Here is an 18,088-nt window from a genome sequence, read left to right as displayed (position 1 = left end):
ATTGATGTTAAATTCTTTATGCGCGCGATAAGCCAATAAAGTAGAACCGAGTGTTGATAATTTGTAGTATAAGCAAATGTGTAATAGTAATTGCTATAGTTATTGTTAAAAATTATTGCTATTGTGAAAAAAAAATAAGGTGCGTTTTGTAATTAGCTAAAGCATGGAGAAAATACAAAAGGAAATTTCAAAGTATAATATGAATATATCTAGCCAAATGAACTACAAGTATTAAAGTTTGATAAAGTGGTATTCATATAAACTGTAAAGGGAATTTTGAAATAAACCAGCATTATAAATAATAGTGTAAAAAAAAAAAAAAAAAAAAATTAAAAGTGTCCAGTTTTCTACAGAATAATTATAGACCATTTTCTTCTTAATTTTTCAAGATTTTTAAGAGTATCAAGCATTAAAACTCAAACAAGATATCAGATCTACATGTAATAATGAAAGGCAAGAACAAAATTCATCTACCAAGAGTGGCATTGACTGTATTCAGCCATACACAGTGCAATATTACAAAATGCAGCGGACATCATCAAGATAAATGATATTATGGGCTGGTTCAATACATTCGTTAACGACAATTAAACAGGTTAAGTATATTTTCTAAGTAGCAAATAAATAGTATAAATAATTGAAAGCAATTGGATACACATTTTTCTCAAATGTTCTGTAGCATTGATAAACCAAATAGACATCGCCAAAAATCCTCATACAAAACGGTCATCCAATTAAGATGGAAATTTGAGTCGCCTCTCAAAATCACAAGATAGAAGAGTACTCAACTACTCATATTATGGTATTAGTAGGTGATTTACACAAGTCTTTGGGTCAGAAAATAGCCAATTATTCCTGAAAAACACACACAAAAAAAAAAAAAAAACATATGCAGAATAGGTAAGCAAAATTTTACCCAAATGAGACATTTTCAGCACTTGCAAATCTGCAATAATCTACACTATTCATAAAATAAATATAATCACCAAATAACATTAATTATCTAATTAGAGCCATAGTTAAGGGTATAGGGGTATAGACAGGCAAGCACTCATGGTTCAACTTTTAAAATTGATACCCAAAGCTTATTCACTATTCTACACACCCCTCTACTGAACGCCCTGCTTAAGGAGCAAAAAAGGATTGACATATTAACAAGACTTACAAGGACACATGATATAACATTCATATGAATTCCAAGTAAAGCTAAGCAAGCATACAACACAATTAACTTCCCATAGTACACTCCTTAACAACATTGACCAATGAATGTCTAATATACATAATACCCCTAAACAGAATACAGTTATATATGATTGTATAACAGCTATTTTGTAACACCTGTGCTTTCCTAGGATCACCAGAATATTTGACGTATCCTTTCTTGATTGCAATACATCAAATATCCAATTGATGAATTGAGCATAACAAGAAAGCCAACAAGAATATACATGATATCTATCTTCCATAATAAAACACCTATTATAACCACATCAAATCTATCCTTTTATGTACAGCAAAAAGACCATAGAGCAAGAAAAGGACTCAGCTTATGGAAGGTGATATAACACAATGGTCATCAAGGTGCGACAGGCATCATTTAGATTCTACTCATTCTCATTTCCTTCTTTTACTTCTAATTCTAACTCCAACCTTTTGTTTAAAATTTTCACTCCATTTCCTTCCACCCCCCTCTCTCTCTTGCTCATCTAATCTAGTTTCACACTGCCTCCCCATCTCTCTCTCTCTCTCTTACACACACACACACACATCTAATCTAGTTTCACACAAACTCATCATGTTTCTCTCTCTCTCTCTCTCATGCTTATGTAACACACTACATCCTCGTGTTTTTCTCTATCTTGCTCATCTAATCTAGTTTCACACTACCTCCTAAATGTTTCTTTCTCTCTCTCTATCTAACACACTACCTCCTCAATAATGCTTCTCTTTCTCTCTCTCTCTCTCTCTCTCTCTCTCTCTGCACTAAAATAAGCAGTAAATTTTGAGGATGAACAAAGCCCAAGGCCTAAAATGACAATCAGTAATACCATTAAGAGATGGACCAATGGACAAAGTGAAAATATTTAGCCATGCAACCAACACCTATCACGGGGTATATGTTTGATAGGGAGTGAAGGTGGGATTGAAAAGTTTAATACCCAACTCTCAAATTCCCATGTTTGTTAAGGGGTAAGGGGAACAGGAGGTTTCTGCTCCACCCAACCATTTCTAGTGTAATTTTGAGATAAGTAATTACCAAGGACACAAATCGAAAATTATGATAAAAATTAACAAAAAAAAAAACATTGGCAACATTGCCTAAATGGTGCATGGAGTTTATACGTTTTTCAGCCAAAAATGCACATAGTAGGAGAGAAAGGACATAACAAAGTTGGAACAAAGAACATTTAATAGGAAATAAAATGGGTATTGATAAGAGCATGAGTACCATGGGCATCTGATCAATGTCAGCATCATTCTCATATTCAACTATCTTGTTGACAGCACCCTCAAGACTGGAATTCCTAGAGCATAACAACCACATTTTGTTCCCTAAAATCATATAAGTAGCAAACTTGAATAAGAAAAGATAACAATGCAAGTACCAAAGCACAACCTCCAGATATATAGAAATTACACAACTTAATTTCCATTTACAGTAGCAATTATTATTATTAATTCACGTTACTTTTGTACTACTTCAAATCAAAACCCAAAAATTAAAACCCTAAAGCTAGAAAGAAAAGGGAAAATTGAAAACACACTTTTCAGTTTTGAGAGTAGACTAAATACTGATTCCGAAGAAGATAGAAGATAGAACATTCTTGCAAGTAGCTGTGATAGGACTGTAAATAAATATAATTGTTCACGTTAAATATATTCATATATAGTCCCGTCACAGGTTGTAAACAGAAAAGCAGAAGGTAATTATTAATTAACTGTACAATAGGTTTCTGCACTTAAGATTCAAACCTTGAGCTTTGAGAACATGTGAACTCCTTTAGCAACATCAATAAATGCCAGCTTTTGAGGAGTGTAACAATAATTGCTGCTGTTAATGGAACAACCTGACAAAATTATGCTACAAAAATCAGCAAATGCAAGGGAAAAGAACTATATTTCCATTTTTACTCCACTTTTTCCTTTAAACCTAGAATAAGCACAGGCAACAAGAACCTGACACAAAGTTAGCTGAATGTCACCTGGTGGCATGTCAATCACAAGGCAGTCGAGTTCCCCACTGCAAATTATGAAACTTGTCATATACTTAATTTTTACAACTAACGATAGTAAGGAGTCATTTATCTTTAAATTAGTTCAAAAAAATAGTTAGATATACGTGGGCAAGTTCTAAGTAGTACCTGATCGCCATCCCCTTTGCTGTCCCACTATAGTACGAACACTACTCTTCGCATCTTTCGCTTCCCTGTATGTCTGCAACAACGATTCAGAGTAACAACGAAGTTACAAATCCAGCGAGACTAAGAAGAGTTATTTATAGGTTTTTTTTTTTATCATTTTTTGTTCATGAGAAAAAAAGGGGGAGGTAACTATCAGAAAGAAGTATCTGGATACAAAGAGTTACAGAAACTCTAAATCATTTTTTTCTACCTCAATGCATTTAGCTCAATGCCAAAACTTATTAGACCCCTTAACTACTTACGGAATATTTCTTTCTTTTTTTATACTTTCGGAGCATTTTTTAAATCATAATCGCCAGAACAAAACAGGGTCAAAGAAATAGGAGTAATTAAATCCGTCCTTTTTATACTTCATATGTTTTAACAACAGAAGAGCATGCATCAAGATAAAAGGAAATGTAATTTCTTGTAAGAAGATGGTCTAACAAAGAATAAAGGTTATCTTCTTGCAGCAAAGAATATTCTTATCTTTACTTGCCCAACACCATTCACCTTAAAGAGTCGTATTGCCTAAGAACATCTTCCAAGTTTTCCCAAGTAACCCATCTTTAATTATAAAGTGTCCTGCCGTCCCCTGCATTTCACAACATATAATGCTCGTACAAATAATCTCTTTGAAATCACATATTTGAACAATATCATCCATTTATGGAAGATCTTCTCAATCAAGTGAGTTACCTCTACATTTACTCCCAATAATACAGTATTTCTATCCTCAGGGGTAAATGTGTATATTTTCGAGTTTTTATGACTAATTGTTATCTAGAGGCATTTTGACTAATAATCTCTGTTGTTAGGTCGAAATTTATTGGGAGAGAAGAGCTTGGCAACACAAGGGACCAAAGAACTTCATCATTTAAAGGTAAGGTTTTATGCTTTTCCAAACTGCAGAACAGTTGAGTAAAGGAAAATGAAAAATCAGCAGTTTTAAAAAATGAAATCTATTAACAAATGCAGAGAGGAAACCTCAAAAGTGGCTCAGGAGACAGTTTTCACACCAAATGAGTAACAAATAGTGAGCTGAGGACACAGAGTATGCTGCAGCAGTTGTAGCAGCTGCATCTGCCATTACTTTGCTTGATACTAACAACTCGGATCAAACAGCACCAGAAGCAGGACCACAATTCCCTCTTCTATAAGTCATAAGCGGAATTGTGCACAGAATTTCCGCAGCAGCACAGCCTGATGAAGCGTTGAACAGAAACAATGGTAAAAGCTCAAGACACAAATTTGATACCTCATATATAACTGATTTGCATGGTTATTATATACAATTAGTTGAAGCATTTTCATGACCGTGCTAGATGATCATGAAGCCAGAATACCAGAGAAAACTATCCATCAATAAAAAGAGTTCCAACTATGCCAAAGAAAAGACAAACCTTTGCTGATGAGCTGCAAGAAGATAGCGGGTTGCCCTACAATTACATTGAAAAGTCCCAGCTTTTGATGAAGAGTTAGAAGATGCCAAAAAAATTGAAACCAACCATTCCCTACACCAGAAGAAGTCCATCTGTAAAAAGGATTCCAATTTATGAAGTTATGATGAAGAACAGACGCAGAATGCTAAAACCACTAAGCAAGAAAGTTCAGCATCAAGACTCTATCCACCATCCAATATCCCCCCTCCACCCACAGTTCCACCACTTTACATAGAGCTCATAGATCCACCAAAACTGGCACACAGAGCTAGGCGTGGGAACTTTAACACAGATGCAGATGCTTGGGAGACAGAAGAAATGAGTAAATTTAAACAAAGGTAGATGGGAAGTTCGATACCTAACTTTCTACATGCAATAATGTACATTTTATAAATTTTAAAATTGGCATGTATTCATATACACAGATATGAGAAACTGAAAGCCAGATACAAATTGGAATCAACAAGAGGTTCGCTTTAAATCTAAGCAAGGCTCCAGTTGCTATAAATATAGGAAAGCTATTCTAACGAAGGTTTCAAGAGGTTTTCAAAATCTATCAAAAGCTCATCACATGATTCACTCAACAATAAAAAGGGGTCTACTAAGAAAAATAAGCAAAATATAAAGCAACTTGGCTCAGCTATAGACATAACAATAACAATGTAAAGAAGAACTACCTGTCTAAAGATACAACAGCAATAGCAAATAGAAGAATGTCCAGAAAAAAGCCAAACAACTTTCCTCAGCTGACGCGTAGAAACGAGAAAAAATTGCATCAAATAACCAGTTGTAAAAACCACTTATGCTAACAGCAATAAAAATAAAAAACGATATCACAAAAACATATTAGGGAAATCAATTCCAAATTATTAGAGGACATAAACCCCAGAATTAGCCCTTGTAAATAACCATTCCAACTTATTAAATGCTACAACATTCTCAGCAAAATTATGCACCAGGGTATATTGCTCAGCCTAATATTGCTCAAAACTATGCAGCTAGACCAGTGACCGCACAAGGAGCTGGATCACAACCACATCTCCAGGCTGCTGGTACTGGTCAGGTTAGGCCTCCACAGCTTAATCAGGCTTACCCTATGAGAACAGACAGTCAGCTATCTACTGCAGAGTAACATAAGGCTGGTCATCCTCAACAATTTCCAAAAGCAACGGGGGGTGAGAAGCCTCGTGATCAAAATGATCCTAACAAGGAGTCTGGCGCAGGGGTTCAGGTGATTGAAAATAAATTAAAATCAGAAAATGCCCTGGATGATAATGGGAAGGAGAATTGAAGTAAGTTAGCTGCTACAGGGTCCAATTTATTAGGAAGTGATAATAAACAAAGGATGAAGGGAGATGATTCAGAGGATGCATCAGAATTCGCAAATGGTAATAACACAACTAATATTGGTTCTGATACACATAAGGCCATAAAGATGCCCGAAAGAAGGCTGAAGTACAAGACTTAAAGCATGCAGCCAAAAGTGCAGGAGATGCAGCTGCTGCTGTCTCCAATATACCTCATTCACATTTAAACTCGCAAGTTCATGGCACTAATTCATTTCCTGCAGTTGACCAGGGAAGAAATCAAATGCAGTCAATGCAGTATGGGCCTTCTGCCCAACACAGACCTGGTGCTGCGTCTATGCCTCAGTCAACACCTCAACTTTCAATCTCTCAGCAGCCTGAGTTGGGTTCTCAACCTGGTCAATTAAGGCCTCAAGGACCTGGACAAGCTCCCCCTAGACCGCCTTTCAATGCAGCTGATATTCCCCAGACATCTATTCCTAAGCATCCTCATGGTCTTAACCCTCATGAAATTGCATCCGGAGGAAATCTGGGCCCTTCCTCATCAGGACCTTTGTTAGACCTGGTAATATGGGTTATCATCAAGGTAATATGCCACCTTACCAAGCTGGACAACCTCATAATCTTCCAGGGGAACCTTTTGTTGGTGTAGGGGGTAGAGAACGTGCAAATGCTGAGCAGCGTCCTCCATATATGATGGTAAATGAAAAGTTTCAGGCTCACAGGCCTGGCTATTTTGATGGTAGAAAGCCAGATTCCCTCCCTCATGGGTCCATGGATCGAGCTCCTTATGGGCCTGCTCATCCTGGGATCCAGCCTGGAGGTATGAAATTTCCTGTGGAGCATGGTATGAGGGATGAAAGGGGTAAGATGTTTCCTGAGGAGCATTTGAAACCCTTTCCTCACAGGGACTTTGAAGACGATTCGAGGAAATTCCCTAGACCTTCTCATTTTGAAGCTGGGCCTTCATCTAAATATGGTACTCATTTGCCGTCATCTAGACCACTTGATCATGGTTCTCATATGTTTGGTGGAGATGGAATGCCGAGGCCCTTTGACAAGGCGCCACATGGACTCAATCATGATTCTGGACTGAAAAGGGATTCTGGTGTTGGTTCTAGTCCTTCAATATTTCTGCCTCCATTTCATCTTAATGATGCTGGTGAAAGGAGCAGAGCTGCAGGGTTTCCTGATGATGACATGGGGAGAGGGGGGCATCGTCCTGATTTTCCTGGACCAGCTCCTGGTCCTGGATTTGGACGGCCCCAAATGGATGGTTTTCCGCCTAGAAGTTCAGGTAGGGACTTTCCAGGTTTTCCTTCTCGTACATTTGGAGCCTTTGGGGATGATGTGGGAAATGAATCACGACGTTTTGAAGGTTCCAGACCCTACAATTTTCCTGCTGAACCATTTGGGAAATCAATGCACGAGAACAGGTTTCCGATTCCACCAAATCATGTACAAAGAGGTGAGCTAAGTGATCATTTGGCTGGTGGCCCACGTAATCCAGATATGTTGCCTAATCATTTACGAAGAGAACATATGGGTCCTCGAAATATGCATATGGGAGAAGGGACTTCTTTTGGACTCCCCGGGGGTCATTCACGGATGGGAGAACCCCCTTTGGCAGGGAATTTTCCACGTCATCTACCCTTTGGCGAATCCTTTGGAGGTGAAAAGCCAGGGCACCCTCTGGTAGGAGAGCATGGATTCAGGGGCAGCTCTGGTTTTAATCGTTATGGACGTGATGGAGGATTTTTTCCAGTAAGTACTTGTTTGTGTCACTAATGTTGACTATAGAAGATTGTTTTTTAATAAAGAATTCATCTGTTTATAATGCTAATTACCAAGCTATCAATAACCACTAATATGAATACATGATTAGAGGACATTCAAAGCAAAAACCCCAAATAAACCCAACAAAAACCTCACTTTAGAAATAACCTAAAATTATCTTGTCTGCTAATATCAGAAATTGGAGCTATCATATGAACTATATAAAATTCAATAGCTATAATTTCAATATCAACATAATCTACCATATAAAACAGATGAATTTCAAATTAATCATACTTCGTATAACATAGCATTTTTCAAAAGTAAACTATAAATATGCCCTTGTATTCTTACATCTAATAACTTTACACATATTTATAGACCCCCCAATGCCCTTGTATTCTTTTCTTCTTGTTTGTTTATATGTGCCATATTATCAACAGAGAGGGTGACCACTTACTAACAAGTTAATCATTGCAAAGTTCAAACAATCAAAAAGGGGAAAAATACACAAGGAAACACGAGAAGATAGTGTATAGCGAGATTTCATGAGGAAAAGTGTATCCGGCATTTGGTGCTATATATATGACAATTGTTTAGAGGTTCATTCAGATGATCACCCAACTGAAGGATAAAAACACAGCCTTGAATCCTAACCAGGGTAATTGCTTAGATGAGTTTTAGTCATAATCTGACATAGCATGAACATCAGTGTAGCCCTCCATGTATGGTAGTAGCACCATTCCTTCAAGAATTTGATGGATGCTCTTTAAATTAGTACGTAGTGACCATTTATACTATAAATAGTTTAGAATCAATAGATTAAACAGTACTTAATATGAAATTAAACTAAATCTCTTCGCCACGTCAAATCAGAATAATTTAAACAAATTCCTAGTAAGTTTCATTTTCAAAGAATCAAAATTAAGACATCATCACTTCAAAGATCTCAATTTGATTGAGTCTAAATTCTAGGGTATAGCTTGAACACTTTACTAACATCAATTAATTGATAATGTAATATAGGAGTAAAGCACAAAGGAGGGGACTAAAGTTTTGGTGTCTTATAAACCAGGGGACTCAAGTTTCAATTGTCAAAAGTAGGGGACTCAGTCCACTTTTTCCGCCAGCAGCAACCGATTAGCAATTTCCTTTTTTTAAAAAAAAAAATTCCAACTTTACGAACAAAGTACTCCCTCCGTGTTTTTTTAAGTGTTACACTTCCTTTTTTGGCAAAAAGCTACATTAAAATATTATATCACTCTCCTCTCATGGTCCCCACCCAAACCCACTACTACTTTTTTTATTATATCTTTCCTCTCACATTCATTACTTTTCAATAAACTATTAACCCCACTATCTTTCTTTTACAATTTTTTATTACTCCAACTACCCACTTACCTCTTATTTTATTTAAGTCAATTAAATTGCCTAAAACTATGTGTCGATCAAACAGTAACACTTAAAAAAACACGGAGGGAGTATTCAAGTTGACACAGTACACAAATAATACTCTGGAGCAAAACCAGCAATTAAGCAGAACAATCACAAAATAAAATAGAAAATCTTCAACTTACCAAAAAATGCCATATAATTTCAAGAGGTAAAAGTGAAACTTATGACTGCTCACATGAATATATTTGCCAAAAATAATATAAAAGAGCAATCTAACCTGGGAAGAAAAGTATTAAGGAGGTAACGAGAGAAAGTGTTTTTGCCACTGTTCTTAGAACCGCAGATGAATACAACAGATGGCAGCGATCTGGTAAAACTTTTTGCTATTCAGAATTGAAATCTCTATGCTTGGTGATGAGGTCTTTCATGTTGAAGCAAAATTCAACATTCCTTCTCACAAACTGTGTAGTGTATGTGTCTGCAGTGGAGAAATCAGAAATTTACAAATGTGGTTTGATTATAAGAGATTTCATCGAATATGAGATGAAATAAATTAATCCCATTGATCAATTTCCAATACTATAGTCCAAAAAAACCAATATCTATACTCTTATCCTTCATCTTTCATATTATATGAACTTCCCAAATCATTACATATTAACAATAACTCTATAACCATTCGAAATATTACAGATTTTGGCAAAAATTTGTAACCTTTTTGTTCTGCAATTAAAACAAATGAATTGATCCTACTAAATACCAATTTCACCCAACTATCAAATTCAATATAGCATCTTTACATCAACTGACCAAATTAAATATAATTAGATAAGCATTAATCTTTTAAAATAGATAGCTCACGATAAAGAGGTAGGTTATGATCAGTAAAAAAAAATCAAATTATGACATACCTCGCAAGCTGCTTCAATGGAGGGAATAGCTTAGAAGTTCCTTCAATGGAGAAAGCATATGGCAGAAAGAAAGAAAAAGGAGAGATGGAGTGAGAAAGATTGGTTCAAAGGAGAGAGAAACCAAAAGGCGGAATTAAACGGTGGAGCAGTAAAAGGGGAAAAAGCAACTGAAGTTGAAGACCAAAGTCAATTAACAAGGAAAAAAAATTAACGAAAAAAAGGAAGCAAGGGTATAATCGTCACTACACTGTAAAATTGAAATACGAAGTAGTAAGTAACACAACTTCTGGTTTTTAAAAGGATAGAGATAATAATGCTATTTTAACCTAGTATATCTATCTGGGCCTATAATCATAGTCAGTTGTTACGTCCTATAGGTAACCAAAAGTTACAGGCTACAGCCAGTTGTAGTTTTTTTTAATAGTTTTGAGTTAGGCAAAGGAGGAGAGAATCTGAGAAGGCGGGAACTCTTATTCCACTTTCTGATCATACCAATAATTCTAGTCGAACAATCTTCCAGATCTACCACTGCTCTTTAATTTCTCTCTCAAAATTCACTTTCCTTTGCTTCTTGAAGCTAAGCAACGATGATGATGAATCTTGATCTTCCTACAATTCTTGGAATTATTGGTATGCTTATAGAATCTTCTCCGACTTTGAACCATCTAGTTTCTCCAAAGTTACTCAGCTCTGATTTTTTTTAATATATTCTTCATTCTTGCCTCTGACTTGCAATCTGCTACTTCCTATTCTAGATCATCAATCCTAGCTTTCTCATGAAACCTTAAGCCATACCAACTTGTAAACAAGTTAGATTACTCATGAGTTGAGTCATCATCAAAACTTTAGGGTCAACAAACTTGATAAGCTATGCTAAAATTGAGTCATTGCTAATAAATATTGATTTAAAAAAGTGTAATTATATTAATTTTAGTTACTTTTTGATAATGATTAAGTAAAAAATTTAAATTAAAATAAATATGGTGGAGCTTAGGTATCTGTCAGTAAAACGGCAGAAAAATTGGCGAAGGATGTTTTAATATGCATCTATTAATATGGAGTACTAGAGTGCAATTATAAGTTGCTTAATCACACTTTTGTGTGCTTTCTTCTTATTACAGAGTAATTAGTGCTAATAACTAATGTTGTTATTTCACACAATTAATTAGTGCTAGTGATAACTAATAATGATTCATTGATTACTTTTGCAGGCAATGTTACATCCTTTTTCATGTTTTGCTCTCTTGCGTATGTTTTTATTTATATTTTATTATACTTTCTCTCTGTCTTTCATATGTAATTAGTACTTTAATTGTGATAATTAGTAAATTAATTAAATTGTACCGGCTTAAAACTATATTGAATAATTATGAATGTCTTTATATAGATTAATTTGGTTTTGCTTGTATTTTCTAAGATGTCTTTGGATGTGTATGATTTCACCCATTTAAATGCTAGTACGTGCTAATTACATAGTTAAAAGTCATGATCAATCTAATTTATAATTTTTGTATACAATTTGTCACTCGGTAATATAATACTTTGTACTTCATACATATAGTGTGATATTGATTAAGATATAGGTATGTAATTAACTAACAGGCCTACAATTTGGAGGATATATTTACAAAAAGATGATAAGGAATATAAGTTTCACCCTATTGTGGCTGGATTAATCAGTTGTTCAATGTGGGTGCTATACTCAATGCCGTTCGTGCACTCGAATCCGCACACCATTCTTCTTACTCCAGTTAATTGTGTTGGAATTGCTCTCTACATTTTCTACTACGTTGTATACTCGTACTATGGTGACAGCTTCAGTAGGGTAAGAATTGATCCGAAGAGAATCACCTGAATTTTATTCATATTCAATTATTTGTTGTTTACTGAATTGTCATTTAATTTATAAAGGTAACTAGTTTCTGTTGTTGTAGCACAGAAATCAATGTGCATGTACTTATACGCCGAGGTTGTGGTTCTGTTTGTCTTAATCTGCATCACACTCTTAGCATTCCACACCCATACTTCAAGGTCTAACTTTGTTGGGATCTTTTATGTCATCTTTGGGATCTTTTATGTCATAATTCAAGGTCGTGTTTAAATAAATGAAACATTTCATGTTATAGTAATTCTCTCTTTTGTTTAATATTATTCTTTCTACTTTTTACTAATTAATAGTCCCCACTAACTCATTTCTTTCTTTTCTCTCCTCAAACTTATACCCCACTACCTATTACATAGTGATGGTTAAAGGTGGGCACGGGCCGTGCCGGCACGCGGGCGGCACGGGCCCGGCACGGCCCGGCACGGCACGGTGGCACGCCTGTGGGCCGTGGGCCGTGCCCGTGAACAAAAGTTCCAGCTCTGGCACGGGCACGGCCCGTGGCACGGCGGCCGGCACGACCCGCCGGCACGACACGTGGCACGGCCCGGCACGAAGCCAGGCACGGCCCGGCACGGCACGGCACGGCCCGTGCCTTTTACTAGCCGTTGGAAATATGGCCGTTTATGGCCGTTTTCCAACAGCTATAAACGGCCATATTTTCCTCCAATTTCTACCCAATTTCCCACCCAAATCCCCTATAAATACCTCATATTTTCCTCCAAAATTTTCACAATTCATCAACTCATCTCTTCTCTCTTATTCTCTAATTTTCTTACTCCCAAATTCTCAATTCTCAAATTCCTACAAATCATACAATCTTCCTCTCTTTTGTGAAAAAGAAAAAAAAAATTCCTACTCTCTTATAAATTTTACATTTTTAATATTATTAGTCTACTACCAAAAAAAAAAAAAAAAAAAATTGTTATATTTACATTCGGGAAATTAAAATTTCGGGAAATTATAAATTCGAGAAATTATAAATTTGGGAAAGCATTGAAGCGTCATTGTAAGATCTAACTCAACTTTTTTTTAATTTGTTATTGTTATTGTTATTGTTATTGTTATTGTTATTGTTATTATTATTATTATTATTATTATTATTATTATTATTGTATACTTGGAACTACTTAATTATATAAAAACTACTTTCTATTTTAATTATGGGTTATTTGGATTGTTGAAATCTGTCTAAGGCGGGATTTGGGCTCTGGACAACGTCGCTCCTAACCTCTCCTACCTGGGATCTCATTGATTTAGATAATCTACTATTATTATAATTATTTTTGAAAATTTAATTTATATAAAAACTACTTACTAATTAATTCTCATTGATCTCATTGTTGTTAATTGTTACTTTGTTATTGTTAGTTGTGTTATTATTATTAATTAATCATGGCATCAAACCCGAACGTTTCCTCCTCCTCTAGAAAAGCCAAGTCAACACGTAGAGAATCACCAAACCCAAACACTTCAATGTCTATGCCCCCCCTAACATGCCCTTTCCCTCTTCTAACATGCCCTTTCCAAACACTTCCACCCCTTTCTTTCATCCCCAAAACATGGGAGGGCAAGAACAAATGGATGATATGGCTCCTTGGACCCAATTTCAACAAACCCAATATCAACAATATGAATTTCCTTTTCCTCCTCCTCCTTCTCCTCCTTCCCAAGGTAGCCAAACACAAGCTTCCGGGTCGAGTGAACCATCCACTCACATGCCCAACACCCAAAATCCTAACATATTAGAGTGGTGTACCGAAGAGGATTTTGCTCAAACCAAAAGAAAGAGTGAAGTTTGGGCACATTATCAATTAAGTAAAGATGGAAAAAAATGCAAGTGTCGGACTTGTGGTAAAATTTTCTCGGCCGATACCAAGGGAGGGACGGGACACCTTAGTAGACATACAAAAAAATGTGGTGGACCATCTAGTGATCCAACCCAACCTAAAATTTCTCAATTCCATCCACAAGGTTTCATTTACAATTACGAGAGAGATAGGGATGAACTTGGGAGAATGATTGTACATGCAGAACAACCTTTTCTTTTCGCCGAAAATGATGCCTTCAACAACTATATTAACCGAGCACTACAACCAAAACACAAAAAAATCTCCCGAAAAACCGTTCGATCTGCTGCCATGAAGACTTATCTAGAGTACAAATTGAGATTAGTAAATAAATTAGCTAATCTTCCTAGTAGAGTTTCTTTAACCGCCGATGCATGGGATGGTGGGTACGGACTTCACTATTTATGTGTTACTTGTCATTGGTTAGATAATGAGTGGATGTTACAAAAACGCATCATTCATTTCAAAATGCTTGAATACCCTCATACCGGTCTTAACATTTCACATCATTTAATGGAAGCCATTGATGCATATAGTCTTAGGGATAAAATCATGTCTATGACTTTCGATAATGCAACTTCTATGACATATAGTGCGAATTTGGTCAAATCCCAATTGAACGATGTTATATTAGATGGAGATGCACTTCATGTTAGATGCATTTGTCATGTTCTTAACTTGTGTGTGAAGGATGGAACACAAGCAATTGGTCCATTTTATCACAAAATACGGAGTGCTATTTGCACTATTAATAGCTCTAACATGAGATATCAAGAATGGAAAGGTTTTTGCAGGCAACAACGGATTAAAACCATAAAAATAGCACCGGATTGTCCAACTAGGTGGAACTCCACTTATGAAATGTTGAGTCGGGCAATCGAGTACAAGGTTCATTTAACACTTTTTTATAATATGAAATATCCACAAAATGCTTTACTTGAAGATGATTGGGCTAATTGTGAAAAATATATGCAGTTTTTACGATTACTATATGGTATGACACATTGTTTTTCTTCTGTATATAATCCTTGTGCTCATTCTTTTCTTAGCAATGCATGTTTACTTGCACAACTTTTTGCGGAACACCGATCAGAACATGTTTATCGTGGATATCTTCCATCCATGGAGGATAAATGGCGTAAATATTACACCGATATTCCTATGATTTATATTTTTGCTTCCATTTTAGATCCTAGACAAAAATATGATGGCACCTTTTTATTAATTGATATTTATTATAGTAACATGAATTTTGAAGATGATGTTGAAACTTTTAAGAATAAGGTGACAGATGAGTTTTTTAATTTATATAATGTTTATGAAAGTAAATATGGAACCGTGTCTCGATTTGCCCCTTCTCAAACATCCAAAAATGTAAGTAAACGGACCAAAGGTTTATTTGCACAAGCTGCTAACTTGATGTCTAAGTATTCAGGTACAGAATCATCATCATCTAGGAGAACTCAAAGCGATGTTTCGGAGTTGCAAATGTACTTAAGTTACGACTTCATGAAAGGCATGGACGATGAAGAGAAGTTTGGCCTCGACATCCTCGATTGGTGGAAATCACAAGCCGTGAAACATCCAATTTTGTCGGCAATGGCTCGTGATATTTTTGCTATCCAAGTCTCCTCCGTTGCTTTCGAAAGAGCTTTTAGTGCGTCGGGAAGAGTTCTAGACGATAGAAGAACAAGACTAAAACCCGAAACACTTGAAATGTGTGTTTGCTTCAAGGATTGGTTGGATGCCGAAACTCGTTCTCAAGATCGTACTTATGCACAAAACGACGACGATGAAGGAACGTCGACTTCTTTTAGTTCTCAATCCACTCAATTGGCGGATGAACTTGAACCTCTAGGAGACGAAGACGAAGATGAAGACGAAGGCGAAGACGAAGACGAAGACGACCAATAATAATTACATGATTACATATTTACATTATACACTATTGTATTCTTTTTGTATTATCGAACTTCGTATTCCGTATAATAAATGAAGTTATTCAATATTCATACACTATTGTACGATTTTTAATTATCATTACTTATTTTGTAATTTTGTATTATTGAATTATCGTATATTCGTACCGGCTAGTCGGCTACCGTCATATAATAAAATAAGTTATTCTTCAATTTTTTGTGTTTTCGGATTATCGCACTAGTATTTTTTTTTTATTATATGCTTTTTTGTTTTTAATTCGGTTTTTTTTTAACATTTATTTTTTTTTTTTAAAAAAAAAAAAAAAAAAATTAAGGTAGGCACGGTTTGGCCCGCGGCCCGGCACGGCACGGCCCGCTAGGCACGTGGGCCGTGCCGTGCCGTGGGCTGGGGTGTGCCAATTCCAGGCACGGCACGGCACGGCACGCCGCGGAGCCGGCACGGCACGGCACGGGCACCACCCCGGCACGGCCAGGCACGGCCCGCGGCGGCACGGGCACGGCCCGTGCCCATGTTTAGTGATGCTATATACTATCTCATGGTAAATATTTGCTTTGGTCCCCGTGAAACATGAACCAACCAGGTGACGCTATATGGCCTGGTTATCATGTATCTTTTTTTTTTTTTCAATTGTATTTTAAGAAAAAATTATAAAGTAAAAAATTATTAAAAAAAATTACTATTGTTCATAATTTTTCAAGACCTACACATAGACACCTATATTGATATAGTTTTATATTTTTTTTCGAATTCGCTTTTTACTACCTAAATTGCTTATTTTATTTAATTAACTTTACAAACATCAATTAGTTATTTCCAATAATAAAATGAAATATAATCATAATTAAATTAAGTGTATTATTAATAAAAATAGGAGAGAGAAAGTGTGGTGGTAAACTTTTTTTATACCACTTGATTTGCTCTCGTGCGATGCACGGATATAATAAAAAGAATTTATAATTGTATACATGCATTTTCAAGTCATATTATCACTCAAAATATGTAAAACCTTTGTATTAATTAGCACCAAACTACAAAATTTAAAATAGTACTTTGTATAATGAAAAAAAAAAAATTCATGTTTACAACAAAATTCAGTGGAATTTGTAATTAGACGGAGTAATCACATATATACAGGGTTAATATTTATTTTCCTTAAGATTAACTATATGTAACTTAAGATAAAAGTATTTTATAGTCAATATTTAGCTTTTTAAAAATAAATAAAAATAAAATAAATAAAGAAAATTGGAAGAGAAAAATAAAAAAAATTTAGCCGGGAAAAAATATAAGGAGAAGGTGACATGTGTACAATTTTAGAAAAAGATGATGTCAATGATTTTTATTTTAGTATTGATTATAGATGGGTGGGATGATTTTTAGAGAAAATATATTGTATTGTGGTATAAATGATGTGGAAAAGTGAAAAAGTAGTCAAGAGAGAGGGATGGTATAAATTTTTATACCATGAGTGATGATGGTCTAAGTACATATACCCATGTCAAACACGAGTAATTGAATTCGAACAACATCACCTTAGATATTTATTTATGAAGTGGGGAGGGGAATGTAATTAAGCTTACTAACTGCAGGGCTGACCAATTCCCTAAAGGCCTTGCCATTAAATATGCATCCAAAAAGAGCAACCTGATTGTAACAAAATCAATTAATTAGGATTTTTTTTTTTTTTTTTTTTTTTTTTTTTTTTTTTTTTTTTGTAAAAAAACAGAAAAGTAACAATTTTCAAGTTCTTAATATGGTACTCCTTCCGTCCTTAAATTATATTTCTACTTTTTTTATTTATTATTATGTAAGGAATAAATACTAGAAATAAGAATGTACTTCCTCCGTTTTTAAATATTGGAGAAAGTAATTATATATGGAGGTAGTGGGGAAAGTGGAAGAATAAAAAATTATAAAAAACAAAAATTGTGGAGAGAATTGGAGGAGAGAGAATATAAAAATAATAAAATATAGTCATAATTAATTCTTTTGTTTGCAATTTACACATTTTAATTAATTTATTTACAATACATTTCAATTGATTTGAGTGCATATGAAACTATTAAACTCCATTTTAATGATAGATTAAACAATAATGACTCACCCCATTCTTTTCCATCTATAAATTATCATATAAACCTAAATACTAACATTAGTATGGAGTTTTTAACAACCAGTTA

At 35.1% G+C, this 18,088-nt stretch overlaps 1 long non-coding RNA gene across 2 annotated transcripts; it reads right to left on the bottom strand.

The window, feature by feature from the left end:
- Positions 1 to 453: 453 nt before the first annotated feature.
- On the bottom strand, positions 454 to 10,385 carry LOC145585855 (uncharacterized). 2 transcript variants are annotated; one of them, XR_014100742.1, is made up of 9 exons: positions 10,236 to 10,385; positions 9,602 to 9,802; positions 4,808 to 4,938; positions 4,392 to 4,607; positions 3,366 to 3,438; positions 3,181 to 3,244; positions 2,977 to 3,071; positions 2,453 to 2,556; positions 454 to 855 (listed from the first exon to the last, which is right to left on the bottom strand). It is a non-coding gene; the product is annotated as an uncharacterized LOC145585855 (long non-coding RNA). The 2 variants fall into 2 exon arrangements; XR_014100740.1 differs by having other exon boundaries at positions 3,207 to 3,244.
- Between the last annotated feature and the right edge of the window lie 7,703 nt (positions 10,386 to 18,088).

Source organism: Chenopodium album, chromosome 16, assembly GCF_948465745.1.
Source record: "Chenopodium album chromosome 16, dcCheAlbu1.1, whole genome shotgun sequence".
In the NCBI taxonomy this organism is placed as follows: domain Eukaryota; kingdom Viridiplantae; phylum Streptophyta; class Magnoliopsida; order Caryophyllales; family Amaranthaceae; genus Chenopodium; species Chenopodium album.
This window is presented reverse-complemented; position numbering and strand designations above follow the sequence as displayed.